This window comes from Pinus tabuliformis, chromosome 3_2 (assembly GCF_031772625.1).
Source record: "Pinus tabuliformis cultivar Carrire ecotype Pingquan chromosome 3_2, CPIR1, whole genome shotgun sequence".
Lineage (NCBI taxonomy): Eukaryota > Viridiplantae > Streptophyta > Pinopsida > Pinales > Pinaceae > Pinus > Pinus tabuliformis.
In genome coordinates this window covers 381910212-381934755 of record NC_142302.1, presented here as the reverse complement: position 1 = coordinate 381934755, position 24544 = coordinate 381910212, and the positions used below count along the sequence as shown (strand labels likewise).

Below are 24544 nucleotides of genomic sequence, written 5' to 3'. Positions count from 1 at the left end.
CATGCAACACCTATACACTCAAGACTAGTCTACAACTGATGTTACACTCCCTTGGAATCTCCACCAAGCCTAGGGAACTTGAATTCTCTGCATGTACTAACTATTTTGGGTTGATTGATCAGTTAACTGGATGATCACTGAGTTTGACTGAACTCCCACTGCATTACTAACCTTCCACTAGTTCCTCCAACACTAGGAACTAGCTTAATTGAAAACAACTTGAGATAATTGACTTTGATTGGTACAAATTAGAAATCACACATGCTTAACTAAGCTCTAACTCCTCCAAATTGAATTTACTGAGTAAATTGGGTGACACAAGCCATGTCACACAATTTAACTACATCCAATTTCTCTGTTGATGTGGAAATTCGATTTTTCTCAATTTAATCAATGAAAAATAAAATGGAGAATTTCTTATTGCATTTTTCAACATTTTTGTGATAATTTCAAGTAACATAAGGGTGAGGGAGCTGCGATCAAGAGATCCTTGGGATCCAACACCTTATCCACCAAAAATAGTAAAGGGGTTGGTCATATAGTAACGAGATAGTGATCGTGGCCTTGTCAATTCCTGTATTGAGCATGATAGTTTCAGTGGAGGAGGTTACCATGAATATGTATTTTCTAGCACAAGTGCTTGTCATTGTGGTGATGGGACCATTGTTGGTATTGTGGGTTGTATATGGCCATAAATGGAACTCTAATGTGACAACCTTGTCTTTACTAGATAACTTGTTCAACATCTTTTGGGTGACACCAATAAATACAACATCCTTTGGGGTGAACACAAATAGGCCGCATGGATGGAGTCTTTATAGGACTTGAGAACCCTCATAGTGTAGATTAGGTCAGCGAAGATCTTGCACCCGCCTTTGATTAGAAAATTCGTGATGTTCATGTTAGAGGGGGATGATGTGGGCACCTCTACCACATTAGTCATGATCTATTGAATCGCCTCCATAATGGAAAGGTTGTAGCCCTCCTACTGAACAAAAGAAACATCCGTCGAGTCCAACTTGGCCCTATGTCGTGCAAGGATGAAACTGACCTTGCCACCCTTGAGATTAGTGATGTTGATGAAGCCAGAATTTCATGTTGCTATGCTAATGGTCTCATAGAGCATGGTGCTAAGAGTGGTTGTTGGCTTGATGGGCCCTGACCCAGGTTCAACGTTAATTAGCCAAGAAAATCCCTACACTACTTGCCCTTTCGGCATCAATCTGCAGAGCGTAGACTGAAGTCTCTCCCGAAGCAGTATGGGAGGATGTAGGAACCAAGTTTTCGCACCTTGAGATAGCAATGATGTCACTTTATACCCTAACCCTTCCTTTGCACAGATCGATAAGCCTTTTAGGGTTTATCAATATACTTCCCTTAGTCATCTTCTAGACCTCCGTGAAGGTCTACGACTATCATTAGTGTACCCTAAATAGGTGATTCAGGCACTTACGCACCTATGCAATTACTCTTACTGTTGTATTTACCCAGATTAGCTTAAGTAGGGGATAACATCAACATTCATTATGATTATCTTTGCATAAACATATATTCTTACTTGCGTTCATATAAAAAAGTAAAACACATATATTCTTACATCAATCCAACATTAAATCATGAACCTAATATTCAACATAACATAATCGCATGCATTCATAACAAAAGTATAATAGCTCATATGCATGTAATTCTAGAATAATTCTCTTTATTGATGTTCAGATCTCCTTTACGGACTCTAACTACCCTACACACACAGCTGCAAGGGTCCATGCACTTAGCTGTGAACTTCTACCCTAGTCCTTTGCGCACACAGCTGTAGAGCCTCTTTCCTACACTAACACTCTTCGCTCTTAGCTCTCACAGACCCATTACATCAATGAATCTTCAAAAATATATCTGAACTGAATGACTAAAAGACTCTTATAGGACTTATTTTTATACAATCCCCTGGTCTGTGGACCATGGGTAGATCTCCTAAAGCTGACATGCCTTACATTAAGCAAAGGGCAAAAACCCTTTATGACTCTTTACATCATCGCACTCTGTGACCACAAAATGCAGAGACTTTACATTTCTTATACAAAATTTGGGCTTTTAACCCCAAAATTGACCCTAGGGGACCTGTTCCAAGCAGGCCCCCAACAAAAATATGGTGACCTGTGTAGGTTTTAAACCCGTACAGAAATTACCTGCATACGAATTCTAAGAACAAAAAATAAACAAATGCAAGAGAATAACACATAAACACATATACACAGAGATTTTCCCCTAGATCCCAAAACTGGGACTACCAGCTTGAATTTTCATTATGTTCCTTTCAATGTTACAATACATATTTATACATGCCGAAGCATCCAAAACCATGGACCGAAAACCATCGCGTCCAAAACCATGTGCAAAAACCATGCACAAAACCATAGGTAGGTTCACCCAACCTAATATAGGGTCCAAAAAAAAATTCCCCGGGGCACTACCCCGAACCCCGTAGAGGGGGGCTACCTGCCGCCCTCAAACCCTCCACTGTGCAATTGATGCAACGAAGGGGGGGCTCCACCCCCCTCTAATCATGGGCTAGCCGTGGAAAGAATATAACACAACCCAACATTCTCCCACTTGTTGTTTTCTTTCCACAGGGGGCCACAGGAGAGCTTAGTCATTTATCCAATGCCCATTGTTTCTCTACACCGAGAGAACTTCTCAAAGCTCACAAATTTTGTCAATGCATCTGCAGTATTCTTCAAAGTGTCCACCTTTACTAACAACACCTTTTTGTCTTCTATCATATCCCTCACAAAGTGATACTGAACATCAATGTGTTTTCTCTTTGAGTGATGAGTAGGGTTATTTGCCAAGAAAATTGCACTTTGGCTATCATAGTCTATCCTTATAGCTCCCTGTACTAACCCCATACTTGAACACAATCTCTGCAACCAAACTTCTTCCTTGCTTGCATGAGTGGCTACCATTTATTTTGCCTCTGTAGTTGATAGTGCCACTACAGATTCTTTCTTAGTCATCCAACTGACTGCACCTCCAAATAGGTTAAACACATATCCACTTGTAGATCTTCTCTGATCCAGATCTCTAGCCCAGTCTGCATCAAAAAAGCCATGAATATCCAAAACTCTGTCCAATCTTGGTCTTCCTTGGTAGCACAAACCATAATCACTAGTGCCACACAAATACCTGAAAACCTGCTTCACTGCTGTCCAATGCTCCTTCCCTATTTTTGACATAAACTTGCTCAATACTCTCACTACATGTGCAATGTCTGGTCTCATACAGAACATCACATACATCAGGCTACTAACTGCCCTTGCATATGAAACACGGGACATGTCCTCTTCCTATTCTTGTGTCTTGGGACACTATTCAACAGATAACTTTACTCCTACAGGAATAGGAACCTTCACCGGTTTACTATCCTTCTTATTAAGCCTCTGCAATATTGTCTCAACGTACTTCCTCTAGTTTAATGAGAGCTTCCTCTTTGCCTGATCTATTTTAATTTCCATGCCCAAAATACAGTTTGCAGCATGAAGATCTTTCATGTCGAATTTGGAGGACAATTGGGTCTTCAAATCCTGGATAATTTCTTTGTCATTTCCAACCAGCAACATGTCATCCACATACAAGACCAGATAAATAACACGGTCACCAATTAATTTAAAATACACATAGTGATCTGCTTTGCTTTCAGTGAAGCCAAATCCCCGTATGAATGTATCAAATTTCTGATACCACATCCTTGGTGACTATTTTAATCCATACAGAGACTTCTTTAACTTGCATACCAGTTCTTTCTTACCCTTCACTACAAAACCTTCAAGTTGTTTCATGTAGATCTCCTATTCTAGATCCCCATGAAGAAATGTTTTCTTCACATCCAACTGTTCTACCTCAAAATCAAAAGAAAAAACAATCGATAGAAGTAATCTAATAGAAGTTTCCTTGGCAACAGGAAAAAAAATATCACCAAAATCAATTCTCAGCACCTGGGAATAACGTTTTTCTACCAACCAAGCTTTGTATTTCTCCACCTTTCCTTCTGCATTTGTCTTCTTCATGAACACCCATTTTCTGCCAATGGGTTTCCTTCCAACTGGAAACTCCACCAGATCCCAAGCCTCATTTTTATGCAAAGATGCAATTTCATCAACCATGGCCTCTTTTGAGAGTTTTCCATCCTCTGAATCTACTGCTTCCTTCACAGTTATGGGATCATCATTAGTAATAGATAAAGCAAAATTTGAACAGAAATCAGATGGACTATACCTTTCTAGTTGCTTTCTTTCTCGAACTGGTCTTCTCACACCCAGAGTTTGTAGCTCTTCATCTTCTGATTCCTCCTCTACTGTAGAGTCTGATTCTTCCTCCTTTAGCTCAAACTCTATCTTCTCAGGTTTCTTTGATGGGACTTCATGTTTAATAACATCTTTCACCTCTCTGAACACCACATCTCGGTTGTACACAACCTTTGTTGTTACTGGGTTCGAAAGCTTATAACCCTTTAAACCATCCTTATACCCAATACAGATGCATTTTTCAGATTTCCTATCCAACTTGGTTCTTTTCTCCTTTGGAACGTGTACATATGCATCACATCCAAATATCTTCAGATGTGAAAGAGAGGTTTTCTTACCAGTCCATACCTCTTGTGGAGTCTTATCCTCCAACGCTAATGATGGTGATCTGTTGACCAGGTAACATGTTGTCTCCACCGCCTCTGCCCAAAATTCCTGTCCTAACTCAGCACCACTAAAAATGCTTCTTGCCCTTTCCATCAACGTCTTGTTCATTCTTTCTGTAACTCCATTTTTCTTAGGGGTATATGGATTAGTCTTCTGCCATGCTATACCACACTTCTTACAAAATTCTTCAAATTCCTTATTGCAAAAGTCTCCACCATTATTTGTCCTCAACACCTTTATCTTCTTCTCGATCTGGTTTTTCACCAGAGCCTTAAATTCTTTAAACCTGTCAAGGACTTTAGATTTCTTCCTAAGGAAATATATCCATGTATTCCTTGAGAAGTCATCTATAAATGATACACAGTGCATAGACTTACCTAGTGATGGAACCTTCATAGGTCCAAACACATCATTGTGCACAAGCTCTAATATCGGTTTCGCCCTCTTACCATTAGAGGGGAAACTCACCCGATTCTGTTTCCCATATACACAATTTTCACAGAAATCAAAATCCAGAGAGTTATTACTCATACCTTCTACCATACCTTTACCATGAAGTATTTGAAGGCCCTTCTTTCTAATATTTCCAAGCCATTGATGCCATAGCATGGTCTTTTCTCCAGAGATCACTAGATTTTCTACTCCACTTTCAAGAACCATAGAACTGTTACACCCATCAATAACAGTGCTACCTTGCATCTTGTACAGAGTTCCAATCCGAATTCTCTGCATCAATACCAGTGCTCCCCAAACCATCTTGCAAGTATCTTTCTCGAAAACTATTTTACACCTGCATCATCCATCTTGCTTATAGAAATTAGATTTATGGCCAATGTAGGAATATGTAGAACACCTGGAAGTGTTCTAACCCTTCCACATTGCAATTTAAACTTTACTTTTCTGCGACCAACGATTCTCCTATCATCCCCTAAGAAGGCATCACCACCATCGTATTTCTCATACTCGTAGAACCACTCTCTATGGGGAGTGAAGTGAAATGATGCACTTGAGTCAATCAACCATGCCTCATGATCTACATGTGTACTTAAAGAAGTCAAGTACATATCCCCACCTTTACCTGAGGTGGTTTTTGCCTCTACAGAAGGAGCATCACCAAATCCCTTTCCTTTGTCAAGAGCTTTAGATTTACAGTCCCTTTTGTAGTGCCCTTCTTTTCTACATTTCCAACACACCACCTTTAGAGATTTTCCTAGAGATTTAGATATTCCTCTAGATTTAGATCTCCCACTCGATGACTTATTTTTGTTTCTGTTCTGGGACCGTCCTCATACAGACAGGGCATCACCATTCTGTCTCTCCATATTTTTCCATCTCATCTCCTCCGTCAGCAAGGATGAGACTATTTCATCAAACTGCAAGGAAGTTGCATTGCTACCTATTGCAATAACCAAACTATCCCACGAATCTGGTAGAGAATATAATAAACTAATGCACTTATCTTCATCAGAAATTTTAATATCAATAGACAATAACTAACTTACAACAGTATTAAATGCATTTAAATGCTCTGTCACCGAGTCTCCATCTTTCATCCTCAGGTTATACAGCCTTTTCATAGGAACATTTTATTCACCAAAGACTTAGATTGGTATAAAGTCCCTAACTTGTCGCAAAAAACCTTTGTCGTAGCTTCCCCTGATACATTCAACTATACTGAATCTGAGACACACAATCGTATTGTGCTCTTTGACTTTTGATCCAACTTCTTCCATTCTTCATTGGACACTCCCGTTGGTTTAGTACCTAGATCTACCGCGATCCACTGATCTTTGTCCACCAACAGATCCTCCATCTTGAGTTTCCACAACTCAAAACTTTGACCATTAAATTTCTCGATCTCTATATTTCACTGCTCGCCATCTTCTTCACCACCAGAATCGATCCCGTTGATCTCCCACTGAACATAGTCTACCACAGGCCCAAGTGAAACCCCTCAACATCAAAGGCATCCCCTTGAAGCCAAAATAGCTCCAATACCAAATGTAGGTTTTAACCCTGTACAGAAATTACCTGCATATGAATTCTAAGAACTATAAATAAAAAAATGTGAGAGAATAACACATAAAACAAATATACACAGAGATTTTCCCCTGGATCCCAAAACCGAGACTACCAACTTGATTTTTCATTATGTTCCTTTCAATGTTACAATACATATTTATACATGCCGAAGCATCCAATGCCATCAACCGAAAACCATCATGTCCAAAACCATGGACCGAAAACCATCGCGTCCAAAACCATGTGCGAAAACCATGCACCAAACCATAGGTAGGTCCACCCAACCTAATATAGGGTCCAAAAAAAAATTTCCCCGGGGCGCTGCCCCGAACCCCGTAGAGGGGGGCGACCCACCCCCCTCAAACCCCACTATGCAATCGGCACAATGAAGGGCGCACGGAGCCCTCCCTCCAATCCCCTGGTTAACTACGTGGGGTAGTCATGGAAAGAATATAACACAACCCAACAACTCGCCCCGAGTCACTCTGCTAGTGTGGATATCTTGTTGCGAAGACCTCCTAGCTCCACCTGTACCACTGTAAACTCGATGGTACACTACATCGCCACCTGCTTAACCTTCTCAACCAGCTGCTCCATCATTGGTCTTGCGCTATCTGCCTGTATTTTTTGTTGTTTTTCCTGTAGACTAGGCAATTTTCCTTCAATGGTGGTCGTGAGCACTTAGAATTCATCTATCCAAGGCCCTAATTTGGCCTTCAGTATTGCCTCCTTGCATTGTGCTGCATCCACCTGTTCCTTTAGTGCCTTCTGTTCTTGCAGCTTCACCAACCTTTGTGTGATGGCAACAGTGCACGTTGTTGCGTTGACCTCGTCATATTTCTGCTACAGTTCCCTTGCCTCTGTTTCTAGCTACTTCATGTTGGAATCTTCCTGCAGGCAGGTAACTACTTCCAGCAACTGTTCAAAGAGTGAAGTGCAATCCTCCACTGTGACATCCACTGCGGAAACTACATCCTTGACAGCTACCTCGCGCTGCTCTCTGACTTCTAGTGGAGTTGAAGGCTGGTCCCTCAACTCGAGCTCTGTGATCTTAAGGTTCAGCTTAAACTGAACCTTAGCCAACTATGTCCCTGTGTCACACACACTTGCAACAAGCTTCCAAATTATGGCATTGACTAGCGCATCTTCTGGGATATTCAGCTCCAGAAAAGTTCTATAGGCCTCATCTACCACAGCTACCATGGAACCATTTGTTGGCTTGATGGGCCCTAACCCAGGTTCAGCGTTAATTAGCCAAGAAAATCCTTACACTACTATCCATTTCCACATCAATCTGAGGAGCGTGGACTAAAGTCTCACGCGAAGTAGTATGGGGGGATCCAGGAACCAAGTTTCCACACCCTGAGATAGTAGTGATGTCACTTTATACCCTAACCCTTCCTTCACGCAGATCGGTAAGCCTTTTAAGGCTTATCGATATAATTCCCTTAGTCGTCTTCTAGACCTCCGCGAAGGTTTAGGACTGTCTTTCACGTACCCTAACTAGGTGATTCAGACACTTACGGTCCTCTGTAATTACTCTTACTGTTGTATTTATCCAGATTAGCTTAAGTAGTGGATAACTTCAACATGCATTATGATTATCTTCGTGTAAATAGATATTCTTACTTGTGTTCATATAACAAAGTAAAACACATAGATTTGCGCATCAATACAACTTTAAATCATAAACCAATATTCAACATAACATAATCATATGCATTCATAAAAGAAGTAAAATAGCTCATACACAGGTAATTCTAGAATAATTCTCTGTATTGATGTTCATATCTCCTTTACAGACTCTAACTACCATGTGCACATAGCTACAGGGGTCCGCGCACTCAACTGCAGACTTCTACCCTAGGCCTCTATGCACACAGTTGCAGAGCCTCTTTCCTACACTAAGACTCTTCACTCTTAGCTCTCACAGACCCATTACGTCAATGACTCTTCAAAAACATATCTAAATTGGACTACTAAAAGACTCTTCTAAGACTTCTTTTTATACAATCCCATGGTCTGCGAACCATGAGTAGATCTCCTAAAGTCGACATGTCTTACATTAAACAAAGGGTAGAAACCCTTTATGACTCTTTACATATTCGTGCTCCGCGACCACAAAATGCGGAGACTTTACATTTCTTATACAAAATTTGGGCTTTCTGCCCCACAACTTGGGCTTTTAACCCCAAAATTGACCCTACGGGACCCATTCCCAACAGTGGTGCCATTGGTGACCTAATGGAGCTTCTTGGAGTTGTAAAAGTAGAGCACCACATGGAGGCTCAAGGCACATTTGATGAATTCCAAATCCATGTCGTTAAATGGGGGCATGACATCGTTGTTCACTACCATGATTGTGATCATCTCTTGACTATTGATCTCATATTCCAACTTTATCCACATGAAGTTTTCATTGAGCATGTTGTAATTTGGATACGAGTCTATGATTTTCACTATGTTGAATGCATTTGTGCAACACAAGACACTCAACAATAGGGTCCCAAAATAATTCATTATGGTAGATAGGAAAAAAAGGGTTCCTGAACCTGATGAATCAATTCTAAATCAACAAAATTTTAGAGACCCAGATAGCTGAGAGCACAATGTGGAATGTTGGCCATATATTACTTTCGCAGAATGAAAAACCAGAAGACATAACTATGATGATGATAAGGAATTAGATGCATTTCTCATTAATAGTTAATGCCTTTGAATCTTCCAACCCAATTGATAGGAATTCCATTATAACCCAAATGATGAATCCCTAATCACATAAACGGAAGGCACTAAATGTAGTGTAATAGTGCTCCAATATTTTTAGAGTGCTTGAAGAAACTTTTATTGGCCCACGATCTCTCCATAGAATAAATGAACCATATTTCTAAGGCTTTCATAATCATAAAGAGCTTTGTAGGACAAAAACCCATCTCAATAAAACCTGAAAAATCAAATAAACAACCTTCCTTACACACTTGTTATGAAAATTTCATTTTCCATGGATTTGTAACCTACCCTGATACCACTGATCTAGATATTGGGTGATAAGATCCAGGAACCAAGAATGTTGATACAGGAGGAAAGAACCTAGCAAGAGATCATTGATGAAATAATACATGGACGTAATACATCCCAAAACAAAATATGAAAAGAGAAAGAAATATATACCATAAAACACAATTATCTATTAAATGAGAAGAATATTGTTGCATCTACATTGGTGGATCAATGTGTTCTCTTTTATGAAATGAGGCCCTTTTTTAGCTACAATACCATGGGTAAATTCCATGGGTGGATGCCACTTTCAATTTGGATCATTAGCCTCTTTTAGTTACAATACCATGGATAAATTCCATGGGTGGATGGAATTTTCCATTCAGATCATGTCTTTGTATTTTCCCTCCATGCCATGAAAGAAAACCCATTTATCCCGTCATTTTCTCCATTTCTAGAAACAATTCACTCTCGCCCCTGGTTCAAATCTGCATCACTGACCATCTTAAGTCCATGTAGTGACAATACCCAATATCCTTTAATTTTAATTAAAGGACAAAGTGCTAAAATGGCCAAGAAAGCTACTCTTTCTATGCCGACTACACATATTCCTCTAATGGATATGGAGAGGGACGTTTTTGACCCCATCTATTCGCTAAACCTCATAGAAATACATCAAAACTTATTTACCAGTCAAATTGAGTCAAAGGACCCCTTTTGATTAGTTGACTCTGACTTTGGTGCTGTGATTATTCCCCACACTTATAATTTTATAGAATTCACCAGTTGGTTGACTTCATCTCTTTAATCCCAATGAAATTTCGTAATGAATTCTCTAGGAGAGAACATTTTACAATTCTTTGCTAAATTGATTTTCCAAGCCCTAAATTTCCCATCGTCCAATAGTTATACCACTTTTACATATGACTCTCTCTCAACCATTCTACCTCCAAAACCTACCCTTCTTCCAACAACTATTGAATTTCCTGTAACCCTATTTTTATAGGCTACTAGACCAGTTATTTCAGTTATTATGGGTATATTAGGAAATTATGATACAGAGATCATCGATCACCATGATTTGGGGTTTTTCCATTTAATGATGTGACCAGACACTATATTATCTTATTGTGAGCATTCTACTATCCTTGAATTCCAAAATTTCAACATCTTTAAATGTTTTAGATATCTATCTCTACTTGCTTACATTTTCCTATACCATCATGTCGATCTCTTTATTGATTTGGGGTTGAATATTTATTATTCCAATTAGAAAAAGCAATGTTTCATTGATTGGAACAGTATTGTCAGAAGAAAAGAGAACAATAAAGGTTTGTCTTATTACATAGCTTCTTTTATGCCAATCGTATATAATATTATGAATGATCATCCTGCTCCTAAAATTCTTCCACAAGAAAAATCTTTGTTGCAATTGAGTAAAGATTCTAGGGTTGGAGACTGATATATTTTCTAAGAGTATTTGGAGATAAGACTATATGGAGAAAATGCATCACCCTACAGGTTGCCTACATTTGTACCTATGAGAATATTTTCTTTGGAATTCATTAGATGAAGCTTAAATGTGGACCAAGTTCATTTTTTTCGAATTCGCAAGGGTTTTTTATTCAAGCTTTATAGAACAATTTGTCCTTTTATTGTGAACAATAGACAAGCTGCAGAAGAAATTTAAAAGATGACGAAGGAACTAAGTTTTGAGCAAGGAGAAAAATCGAATTACGATCCTCATCAAGTAATTTCAAAAAGGAGAATGGAAATGACTTGTGCACCGTACACCCATGTAGTAAAACCAAAGCTTGAGAAATTAGAAAATTTGGGTATGTAGAATGAACAACATATTATAAATGTATAAACCTGCCTTCCAGAGGAAAAGGGTTTAAAGAGAAACACTTCATATTTTATGGACATTGATATTGAAGACTCACAATCCAACAAAAAAGCCAAGGTTCAAGGAGGAGAAACTAAAGTAAAATATCTTTCTCAATTGATTGAAATCCCTTCAAATGAAGTAGGTTTCCAAGTACAATTAGGAAGTTCAAAATGTTTAACTTCATCCCCAATTCCTAATGATGAGGAAGCTTCTTCTTCCATTAATTCTTTGCAAACAAATTTTCAGCAGATTGAGGAGAGAAATGTAAAAGTGAAAAGTAATGTTGCAACTCATTTGGAGGCCCAATCAGCCTCAAACTATCAAACAAGGCTTTTTTCAGCCATGGTTCTTGAGAAGAATCAGTTGAAATTATTTCTTACCCACCCAACTGCTGATTCTATTTCATTATGCATCAATTTCAAGACCATAAATTTATCTGTGAATACCAAAGATATTCCTCTTCCTAACAAGATAAATCTACACAAGTAGATAGTTGAATTTATCTATAGTGACCTTGGAAAGACTTCTTTGGCAGCTAATAAAGCAGAGGCACGTTTAGAAAAGGTGATATATCAACTTAAATAGGAGAGAGCTAATTCTAGAGCCTTGCATACCCAAAATGAAGAGCTGAAAAATTCAGTCATTAAATTAGGAATAAATTCTTAAGGTTGAGCAACAATTCAAGCTTTGATGCAAAGTTTGGAGTCAAACTTTCAGATAGTGAGAAAGAAGTTAAAGATGCTTGTAGCAGAGCATGTCCAGACACATGAAATGGCTTAGGTGGAAGACGAAAAAGAAATGTTGAAAAAAAACGACTTGATAGAAATCAAGAGCTTGCGGCCCTCAAACAACGATTAGAGAATTTTTGAGGTAAAAAATGGGCCTCAAAACAAAAATTTACAACAAAAATAAACTTTATAAGAACCAATAGGATTTAATTTGATGATCTCAACCATGGGGGATGATTCTCCCTTTTTGGAGAAAAAAAGTAAAAGGATATAAAAATAAACAAAAATAAGAAAAGTACTTTTTCAACTCGTATTTTCAACTTATCTCCCTATGATTTTACTCAAATTTCAAGTGGTATCACTCATTGGATGAAAATTTTAATTTTTCATGCAAGGAGTACCCATGTTTCATATTTCGATGGAACCTACTACAAAAAAAATGTGAAATACATGAAAAACATGATTGCAATCACGCTTTTTCATGTATTTCACATTTTCCGTGTATTAGGATCCATAGAAAATAAGCAACATGGATACTCCCTATATGAAAAATGAAATTATGCATACAACAAGTGCTCCCACTCAAAATTTGAGTAAAATCCTAGGGAGATAAGTTGAAAATATGAGTGGAAAAAATAGTTTTTTTCCCCTCCAATCTTGATGAGGTAATATAATCTTATTTTATTATTTCCACTTTTATTTTATAATATTCCTTAGGAGGTACTTTTATACCTCAAAATTTATCTCATGAAAATGCATAATTATAGCAAAAAATAGATAATCATATATGTACTATGGTAATGTTAGCTGACTCAGAAGACCCTACAGAAAAATTGATGAGGGTCATGATTGAATTAAAAATATTAGATGATGAACTAAAGAAACTGCAAAATGTCTTAAATGATACTAAAGAAAAGTTGAAGCATAAAGAAGGGAAACTTAATATTTCAAGGGAGAGTACAAAAGAAAAATCCATGATAAGAGCCTCTGAGATGATTATTACTACAAACAAAAATCTAGTACAGGAAAGTGCACAAATAGCAAAGAAGATTATTGACTATTTGAATGCTAAATCCTCCCAAGAGTTGAGAGTTGTACATATTACATATAGGACAATTATATTGTTGGAAATAATTAAAATGGTTTAGAGGAATATGTATAGGAAAAAAGAAGAGAACAAATTGGAAGAAGTCAAAGAGTCAGTTGCACTTTTCAACTCCATCTCTGATTAAATAACTAGAGCATTAATTCCAACCTACTGGGACCAACATGGAAATATTCTTTCATGGGAGTAGTATGAAACACTTTCAGAAGAGGAAAAACTAAAAATCAATTCATCACATAAGAAGACTGCAATTTTGAAGGGCTCAACAATATTTAATTATATGCAAAGGGATTTTCAACTGCTTTGGCAAATCAAGACTTTATTTATATACAAGCCAAATTATGCTAAGTTGACTAATCTAAAGATGGCTTATAGCAATATGTTTCAATCTCTAGTTCTTGATCTAGCACTTTGGAAAAGATTCCAAAATCTTGTGATTCCATTGAACATTCAAGTTATATAACCTAGGGCTACATCAAGAGAAGGAGCTACATTGAACGAGAAATAGTTTTGAAACTCTAAATGACTTTTATTTTCAGAAATTAAAATAATTTCATTTTGTGATTTTGTAATAGCTCCTTTGTTTTTTTAAAGAACTTGAATAGTTATGAATAGTTAAGAAGTAGTTAAGACAGTTGATAGCTACTCATAACTATTTTTAGTTGTAATTTTTCTTCAAAATGAGATAGAGGAACCAATGTGAGGGTTTCAAAATTTGCCCTGGAGAAATTGTATTTTCATGTGTAATGTGTTGAAGCTCCTTAGAAGATTAATAAAGTTTTCAAGCAATTCCCAATATTTTTTTACTATAGTACATATTTTATCTCTATGTAATTCATTTATTGTGTTTTGTCTTCTCCTTGAATTTGTGTTAAGATGATGTTGGTGTCTATTTATATAAAAAGATTTATCAATAGAGGATACTTGTTTATTTTACGCACATATACCTTAATTAAAGCACTTCAAAAATTCACCATTTCACTTTCACTTATTTCATTTTTCTACTAAGATTTTGGTGTATTGGATTCTTTATTGTCCTATACATTAAGTCTTTATTCTCAAACCTTCTCCCACTACAATGCATCTCTAGAAAAATTGTAGTCATAGATACAAAGTCCATTTGAAGAGTTGGTTTATTTTTTGAAGAATTAAATTCACATTACACTATAATGGTTATCTCTAGGTACCAATATTCAAAAACCCTTAAAAGAAATATTTTATTTGCATTGAATAGATGTCCTAGGCTTTGGCCTCCTCTCAACTAAAGCTTGCCGCTAGGGTTACAACATATTTTGGTGCCACTGCTGGGGAACAACAAAACGAAGTTATTTTCCCTATGTATTTTTCTTAAACAATTATTTGATTGGTGAGCAAAGAAAGTGTGGGATGAAACCACTCATGAGAGGGAGTTGTTATCAATAATCCTGGCTCCAAGAAAACCTCACACTCAGCCTAACATCTCACAATAGAAAACTCCAACTTTTTCTAAACTTGAAAATATTATTTCAAGGATATTTTGCAAAGAAAAATCTCCAAAAACCCCTAGGCCTACCTTGTCTCCTCCTGGTGATTCGAGTTCAAGTCCTCAGAAGGTTGAAGTTAATATACTTGTAATTTCACCAAGAACTTTAAATTTTTCGTAAGGGGAGTTTCTCCCTTCTAAATTCCCTTTTCTAGAACCCATATTAGAAGAAAAATCTTTCGAATCGGTTTGTTTCTATTTCCCCACATTCCTAGAAGTTGAAGAAATTGTTAAACCAATTATATCTTAGGTTCTAACACCAATCACACAACCAGTTACAATATATGTAACCCATCCTATTTCATTTTCATAACAAACACTTAATCTTCCTCCACCCCACCTCAAAATATGGTTATTCCACAGTTTTTTCTCAATAGATATGCCCCATTAAGTATAACACAACCCATGAATGCTATTCCATGAGATTATTTAAAATTGTTGCCTTGATTTACAAGAGAAGATGAGGTGACAAAAGAAAAGAATGTGGCAACATTCTATGCTTTTTCTAAGAATTTAAATGTGTAATATCTTGATGTTGTCATGAGGTTATTTTTGCAGTCTCTTGATGGGGAGGAAAGAAATGGTTCAAAATTCTACCAACTATATACACTAACATATGGGAGGAGTTAGAAACTATGTTTATGCATAAATGGGGAGAAAAAAAGGATTACGGTTACTTCCTAACATAATTTAATTGTACAAAGAGTAAAACTAATGACAAAGTAGATGAATTCATTAAAATATTTAATAAACTTTATCACAGCTTGCAACAAAAATAAAGCCTTCATCAACAACTACCAAGGTAGTATTTGTAGGGGATTTTTGACTCTGATTTTGGTTTCACTTTGAGGGAAAATAATTCACCTACCTTGGATCAAATTCAAATAGATGCTCTGGAGGTACAAATGAAATTACTAGTAGTTGGAAATATTAAGGAAAACAGACCATGTTGATAGAAGAAAAGGGAAAAAATAAGTTGGGCTCTCACTGTAGAAAAAAAGATACTCTGGAGCATAAATTGGATGAAATGACTAAGGTCATTAGGAATATCTCAAACAAACTAGTGAAGCTAGAGATGGAAAATAAAAATCCAATAAGGCAGATTCAATAGGGGCCAGAAGAAATTTTAATCCCCAATTCAGGAGACCTCCTCTGCAAAATTTACAATGAGAAAAGAAGGATCAACAAGATCAAGTACAACCCCTTTTACATATAGAAGATGAAATGGAGGAGATTTTAGAAGAAGCATTGAAATTCCAAGAAAATCAATATTCTAATTTATTAGAAGAAGAATAGATACATGAAGAAGGTGTTGATATGGACCCTAAAACTACTTTAGAAGAAAGGTAAATTGATGATTATTGCAGGAGATTTGTAGGCTTGATGCAGGCCAAGCTACATAAAAAGTATGATTTGAGATTAACAAAGAGATCCAGAAACCAATATCAAAATGAGGTTGAGACTTAGAAAATTCTACAAAAATCTAGTAACAAATGGAAGTACCCCATTCATATTATTTCAATCATTTAGGGGGAGACATCATGATCTCAACAAGCCAAGCCAAACCAAGCATATCAAGCAAACTGGACTATTCAATCACAACAGAAAATTCAAGAAAATAAAGAGGTAGAAGAAACAAGAAAAAGTGGAGATAGGTGTTTATTATTTTAACATTGAAAAGGAGTTGGGAAAGGTGAATATTGTTGTCCCATTAGATGAACTAGAAAATCAAGTTGCTTATAAAAAATAGATTGCTAATTTTATAAATTTGACACAACTGACTACAACTCAAAATACTCTAAATTTACAGGAGGAAAGTATAGTGGTGATGTTTGGACCCCATGTAGAAGAGTAGGATTCAACAACTCCACCCTTTTATATCACACTTTTGATTCATGATTTGATGTTACACAACTGCATGCTAGATTCGGGAGTATCACATAATCTTATGCCTCTACCTGTTATGGAACAACTTGGTCTGTAAATTACTAAACATTATAAGGACTTGTACTCATTGGATTCAAAAAGAGTCAAATTTATTGGCTTGACTAAATATATGGTAGTCTCTCTAGCACAAATTATTGTCATGAGTATTGTGATAGATGTAGTAGTTGTTAACATTATAGCAAGGTTTGGAATGATTCTTTCAAGATCCTGGGGAATGAAGCTTTGAGGATCCATTAGATTGGAACTTACATATGCAAAAATTCCAATTTTTTGATGACAAGAATGAAGGCTATATAGAGAATCAAGTTTTTTGAAAACCACTACCAAAGAGGGTAATCCAAATAACTCCCTAGTGTATGGACAAGAGATACATTTTCCTTTTCTTTGTTAGAAGTAGATGATGAAATTGTTGAAGATACTTAGACTGAAATTCTAGCAGCTTCACAGAAACCAAAAGCAATGCAAAACTCCATTTGGAAACTATTTTTTGATGGAGCATACTCTAGAAAGGGTAATGGCATAGGAGTTTTGTTCGTTTCCCCTAAAGTTGATATGATCTCTCTTTCTTATAAATTGGAGTTTGATACAACAAATAATATCACAAAGTATGAAGCTCTAATTTTGGACTTACAAGCTGCAAAAAATATGAAAATTTGTTGTTTGTTAGTATTTGGATACTCTGAATTGGTCATAAAGAAGATAAAGGGCCAATGTTATACCAAGCATCCAAGGCTAAGATCATATTGAAATGAATTTTGGGACTTGGTTGATAAATTTTTCTCAACTTTCAATATTTGGTTTTTTCCAAGAAACGATATTAGATTGGATGATTCTCTAGCGAAGGAAGCTAGTGTTAAAATATGCAACTACGGTCAAATTACACCTTAGAAAACTCATATAATGGAAATGATGATGGCATTTATTTCCTCTTTTTCATAGGACCAAAATCGACCTAAATATCACCTAATTTGGACAAGCATAAGTTGATTTTTGGATTTATGTATCCAAACATTCACATTTGGATAGGTTGGACTCAACATCAAATGGACATTATTGGTCATCCATGAAAGCCTATAAATACAGGTGACCTAGAGATAATTTAGACATCAAACAAGTATCTTCTTCTCTTCTTTCTGAATTGGTTTTCAAAGGTTCGACGGAGGAAGCTCATACATGGCTGAATCTTTAGGTATGTGACTCGTACAGATTAGGGTTTCTGTTTTCTGGTCACTCGCATGTCACTAGGCTAAACCAACCACAGTCATACACTTACAAAGGCTGAGAGAGTGACTGGGAAGCTTCATTTACATGCATGTCAACCTAAAGGGAGCGACTGTGGTTTTTGAGCTAGGGTTTCACATTTGACTGAAGTTGACCACAGTCAACTGAAAGCTAAAGGGTTTCTCTTTGTATCACAGTGACTCTGGAAGTTTGTTTCATATTTTTATTGGGTTATTATGTTGGATATCATATTGAGAATTGTACTCTCTATTCAACATTTTATGACAATCTAATAAAAGAAGAATTTCAAAGGGTTTTCCCCCTTGTGGGGTTTTTCGTTAGTCTTTGACCAAACCTGGTGTCTCTTGTTGATGTGTAAATTGTCTTCTTTGTCATTGCATTTTTGTTCTATATTCAATTATTGTTTATGAATGGAATCATAATTGGAAATATATATAATTGAAGTGTGAAATTTAGTTAAGGTAATTGATACAACATAGAACAATCTACAAAAATTAACATGGTATCAGAGCTAAGGTGAAGGAAAAGCCCAAAAGGAGACAAGCCTTGAAGAAATCATCTTTGGAAAGTTGAAAGATCTAATCTAGTCAAATTCAAGATGACTTCCTTCTTCAACAATGATGAGAAGTTGGGTGACTCATCCAATTTTGCTGCATGGAAAGTCAGGTTGGAGATCATCGCTGATAACAATAATGTTTTGGACTACATTTAATGAAAAATACCTGAGCCTTCAGAGAATGCTTCCACTTTTGTCAAAAAAAATCATAAGAAAGGTGATTTAAAAGCAAATAAAATTATAATCTATGGCTTATAATATAATTTACTTGCATAAGTTGGAAAATTGAGAACGTCTAAAGACATGTATGATAAGATAGTTAACATGTATGAAGTAAATTTTTTTAATGAAATCATCTCCTTGAAAGATCAACTCAAAGAAACCAAGATGAACAAAGGAGAGTTTTTTCAATCCTAGATAATGAGGATATATTGTCTTAAAGATCAATTGCAAAGAGTTGAAGAATATGTGTTTAATAGGGAATTGGTGATCGTGACTCTAAGAGGTCTCCTTGCTATTTGGGAAACCTTGATTACTACAATAAGCAACAACAATATCCTCATGTCATTTCATGAAATTGTTGGAAAACTCACTCAAGAAGAGTCCAGGATCAATTTAAGAGGAAGGATTCAAAAACATGAGGAAAGAGAGACTACTAAATTCATCACTCATGATAAGAAGAAGAAGAAAGGGAAAGGAGTCCCATCAAGTAATCCTCCTCCTTGAAATCCAAGTAGAATAAAGTAATACATGAACATCGAATGCTACAATTGTCATAAGAAAGTCCATTATGCTCGAGAGTGCCCCGAAAAGAAAAAATGGACCAGAGTACAATACTAGAAGCAAAAAAATTAGGTTCAATGATAAAGTAAGAATAGATGACTGAAGAAATCACCGCAATGGAATAGATGAAAGAAGAATAAGAGATTCTCCAAGTGACCATGAAGAAGATCGTTGTCGTCAAAAGAAGACAAAATTCTCCAAGTATGAAAGTAATGTTGCAAATCAATCTGAATATATTCTTATTTTTCCCTTACTAGCTCATATCCTTTGAATTCATGGGATAGTTGGTCGGTTGATAGTGGGGCCACTCATCAGTTCTCTGGTTATAAGAAATTTCTCTCTAATTTGGTAGAGAGGGAGTCAAATTTTCCATTCTTGGAGAAAATTCCACTCATCTCGTTAAAGTTTTTTGGTCCGTCAAATTTCATTTGTATTATTTTGCTACATGATGTGATGTATGGGCCTAGGTTGAAGAATAATTTGGTATCAATATCCTCTTTGGAAGAAAAAGGGATGAGGGTTTCCTTCATCAAGGGAAAGTTCCTTACTTGGCATGTTGGATCACCTATGAGAGATGCATTCACACTGGGATCGAGATATGAAAGACTCTACATGGTCACTAAGAGACCACTACTAGAATTGATTCATAATACTAATCATCTAAGCGATTATGGAACCAAAGGTTGGCTCATCTACATTATGATGCTCTTCTGAAATTGGAGAAATTGGTCTAAGGGATTCCAAAATTTCAATCAAAAAATGATGGAGTATTTCTAGGTTGTACGAGTGGAAAGACGACAAGGGGACCATTCCCCTCTAGCAAGAACAAGACAAATGACATCCTACATCTCATTCATTCTAATATATTTCGTTTGATGCCCGTGCAGTATATTAGTGGCCATATCTACTACATCACGTTCATTGATGACTATTTAAGGAAGACATGAATATACTATTTTAAGCATAAGGATGAAGCCTTCGAAGCATACAAGGAGTTCAAATCATTGGTTGAAAATAAAATAGGAAAGAATATCAAAATATTCAGTTATGATAATGATGGAGAATACATGTCAAATGAGTTCATTGACTTTTTCAAGAAGGAAGGTGTCAAGAAGGAAATATATGTGCCATTTACTCCCAAACAAAATGGTCTAGCTGAAAGGAAGAATGAGTCTATAGTAGAAGCTACCCAAGAAATGATCCATGATCAAAAGTTTCCTACGTTCCTTGGGGCCGAAGCTTCACATGTTATCGTATATGTTCAAAATAGGGTGCCTCATCAAGATTTGGAAAACAAGACCCCCAAAGAAGTGTTTACAAGTCTCAAGCCAAGAATTGGTCATCTCTGCATATTTGGATGTCCCGTGTATTTCCATGTGCCAAAGGAAAAAATGAAAAAGTTGGAAGCTACATGAAGAAAATGTGCATTAGCTAGATATTGTGAAAACTCTAAAGAATTTAGAATATATATTCCTAGTCAAAGGAAGGTTGAAAGTAGCATGGATGTTACATTTGATGAAGATGTCACCCTTGGAAAAGCAAGGGACATTCCTCCGCCTCATCCTCCTCAAAAGAATGATGATATAGATACTTATATGGTCCTTTCGTGCCCGAGTCCAAGATTGATATTCTTGATTATCCCATGGAGCCTATGGATCCCTTAGATACTCCTCCATGTGATACTCCTACTAGGAATAGAACACTTTGTCTATGTGACACTCTACAGGATGTTGAGAAACAAGTTCACATTCGAAGATCATTTAGAGAAAGGAAGTAGCCATGAAGGTACCAGGGATATGTTGCAACCATGAGTACTATAATTCAAGTTGAAACTTCGACATTCGAAGAATCCATAAAAGAACAAGTTTGGAAATATTTTAGGGCTGAAGAATATGAATCAATTATGAAAAATGATGTATGGGATGTTGTGCGGAGACCAAAGGGAAATTTGTGGTGACATCGAAGTGGCTATCCAAGATCAAACATGGAGTTGCTAGTAGTATGGAAAAATACAAGGCCAGGTTCATGGCTTGAGGTTTCTCTGAGAAAGAGGGAGAAGATTATGATAATATATTTTCACCTGTGGTTCAATATACAACCATTCTTTTGATAATTTCCCTTTCCGCAAGTCAAGGATGGAACCTTCATGAGATGGATGTGAATACTACATTCCTCCATGGCATGTTACAAGAAGAAGTGTATGTTGAGAAACCATAAGGATTTGAAGTAGAAGATCCAAAGACACATGTTTGCATATTAAAGAAGGAATTGTATGGTTTGAAGCAAGGCCCCAGAGCATGATACGCCCACATAGACAATTATTTGATGAAGCTGGGATTCACAAGAATAAATGTTGATCCCAACTTCTACTTAAATGTAGTCCAGGGTATGCCTCTTATTTTGGTTTTATATGTTGACGATCTATTCTTGACAAGTAGTGAGCCTATAATAATTGAGTGTAAGAGGGAGTTATTCTTTGAATTTGAGAAGAATCACCTTGGACTCATGCACTACTTTCTAGGCCTTAAGGTGTGGAAAAGGCCTAGAGAGATTTTCCTATCATAAGGAAAATATGTTGTGAAGCTATTATATATATTTGGAATGACATAATGCAAGCCCATGGCCACACTGATGGAAATCAACTCCAAGAAGTTATGTGGAGAAGCTGCAAGACCTGATTTGGTGAATCCATCCGATTATAGATAGTTGATTAGGGCTCTGATGTTCCTTGTGAACACCCATCTAGACATATGCTATGCAGTGAACACATTGATTCAATTCATGACCGAGCCTCTCCATGCACATTAGACTACTTCCAAACATATTTTGAGATATTTGCATGGGACGATCACACTTGGTATGAGATATTCTACCAGAGATGTTTGACTTCATGGATACATTGATGTTGACTGGGAAGGAAATGTTATTGACAGGAAAAGTATGTCTAGATGTTGTTTTAGTCTTGGATCTACTATGATATCTTAGATGAGTAGGAAGCATAAGTCAGTAGCATTGAGTATCGTCGAGGCAGAGTGTATTGCCGCTAGCAATACTAGTTGCGAAGTAGTTTGGTTGAGAAAGCTCTTTGGAGAGCTATTTGAGTAGGTCCTAGACACTACATTGATATATTGCGACAATAAGAGTGGGATACGCCTGGAAGAGAATCTTGTACTTTATGACAAGTCCAAGCACTTAGAGATTTAGTATCAGTTCATTTGATACATGATGCAGAGAGGCGTTGTTTGTCTCCATCACATATCACCAAATGAGAAAATTTTCAAATATTCTCACTAAGGCTTTACCAAAAGGGAAGTTATTAGTCTTCATAGAGTAGCTTGGACTAATGGATGTGATCCCTCTTGATAAGGGGCATCATTGATCGAGGATGTTGAGCCAACTCTTCCCCCTTGTTTGAGCTCCCAAGGTGAGAAATTGAGATAGAGGGCTCCTAGGGTTGAGGGATCTCTAGAAAATAGGGTTTCACCCATGTTAGGGTTCTATAATATAGGAATACCAGTCAACCTTGTCTTACTATCCATTTGGGGGTATTTTTGTAAAAAATAGCCTATGGTTTCATGAATCTCATAGTCTAAGGGGTCCTTATACAAAAGAGTCAGTTTGGTCAAAGGGTCCTTGTAAATATTTGTGTGAAAAAGGAGTCTATTAGCCTTAATTAGAATTTGTAAGGCCATGAAGGGTCCATGAGGGGTCATCATTTAAAATTAGTAATCATGAGGGGTTAAAGTTATTATGGAGCGTAGAGGGGTCATGTCATGAGATCTGGTCATCATAAGTTAGTTTGTTGAAGTCATGTCCATCATAAGAGTTAGTTTGAAGAGTCAGTTATTGGTTAAATGTGTCATGTCCTTTCCATTATTGCAAAAAGAACCCCTCTCATGACATCCTTCACATCATCAAGTGGCCTATTTTCATTCCAAAAGGAGGCTTTGGGTGGTATGAAATTTTCAAATTTATTGTGAAGTTTTTCATTCTTACCCCATTCAAATTTGATACTAGCTATGAAGAAAATTTGAAGGCCTAAGAAGTGAGTTGCAGGCTCAGACAGACATTCTCTACAAATTTAATGTGCAAGTGACCTGCTGCTACGCAACTGCTACATACTTAGTGGTGAAACAACCTCAAGGTTTTGAGTAAGATTTTTTCTATTGTCTATTAAATTTCAAATCTTGCATGATTCTTGTTGAACACCCTCTAACCAGTCTCAGAGTTTGTAGAAAACCCGAAGTATACCAACCTTGGATGTACGTTTGTATTTGCTACCCATTTGTTGTGCAAGTTGAAAAGGTCCCTCATTTTGATGAAGTGTGGGATTTTTGTATTTTTGAAAGTTTGATAATGTGTTATAAGGTGTTTGTATGTGGTAAGAGTGGTCCTTGTGAATTTTGAAGAAGAAAAGCCATCAAAAGCTCGAAATGTTGGACTTGTTGCAAACATGTTCCGTAAGTGGGAATAGGCCATCTAGGAGGTCCTAAAGTGTTGGAGAGCTTAATTCAAGATTTATACACCATCACACAAACATCTAAATCCTACCCATTTGATCCATTTTTCCAGAGGAGGTGTGAAACAATACAAAGCATGGAGGGTTAATTGGACTTGCTATGAATTTGTTGTGAAACTAACTATTCTTGTCATCATTTTCAAAATATGTTTCCGACCAAATGGAGCTAAAGTTTGGAAAAACAAAAGCGTTTTGTGTCAATAACGGACCAAAGAAAAAATTCTCTTTCATTTTCTACACAGGTATCAAATATTGGAATATTCAAATGCATGTTTACAATCTATTGTTCATGTTTTGGCATTTCCTATTGTCAGGCGGAAAGAGTTGATAGTGCGGACACAACCAACCTCCCTAGGAGCCTAAGACTCTCTAGTGACAAACAAGACAAACAAGAGCAATCCTTCTCTAAACATGCATTTACTATATAAGAAATCAAGTGTTTAGATCCTACCTGTAATCCAACGCTGTTGTAGCAGTCCAGCTCCACTGATCCGGATGAGCTCCTCCTTCACTTTGAAACCTGCATCCACTAACAATCAAACGA

The 24544-nt window shown here is 36.7% G+C and overlaps 1 pseudogene; it reads right to left on the bottom strand.

Annotated features, from left to right (window-relative positions):
• Nucleotides 1–429: 429 nt before the first annotated feature.
• LOC149181011 (fasciclin-like arabinogalactan protein 8) lies at nt 430–9233 on the bottom strand (annotated as a pseudogene).
• Between the last annotated feature and the right edge of the window lie 15311 nt (nt 9234–24544).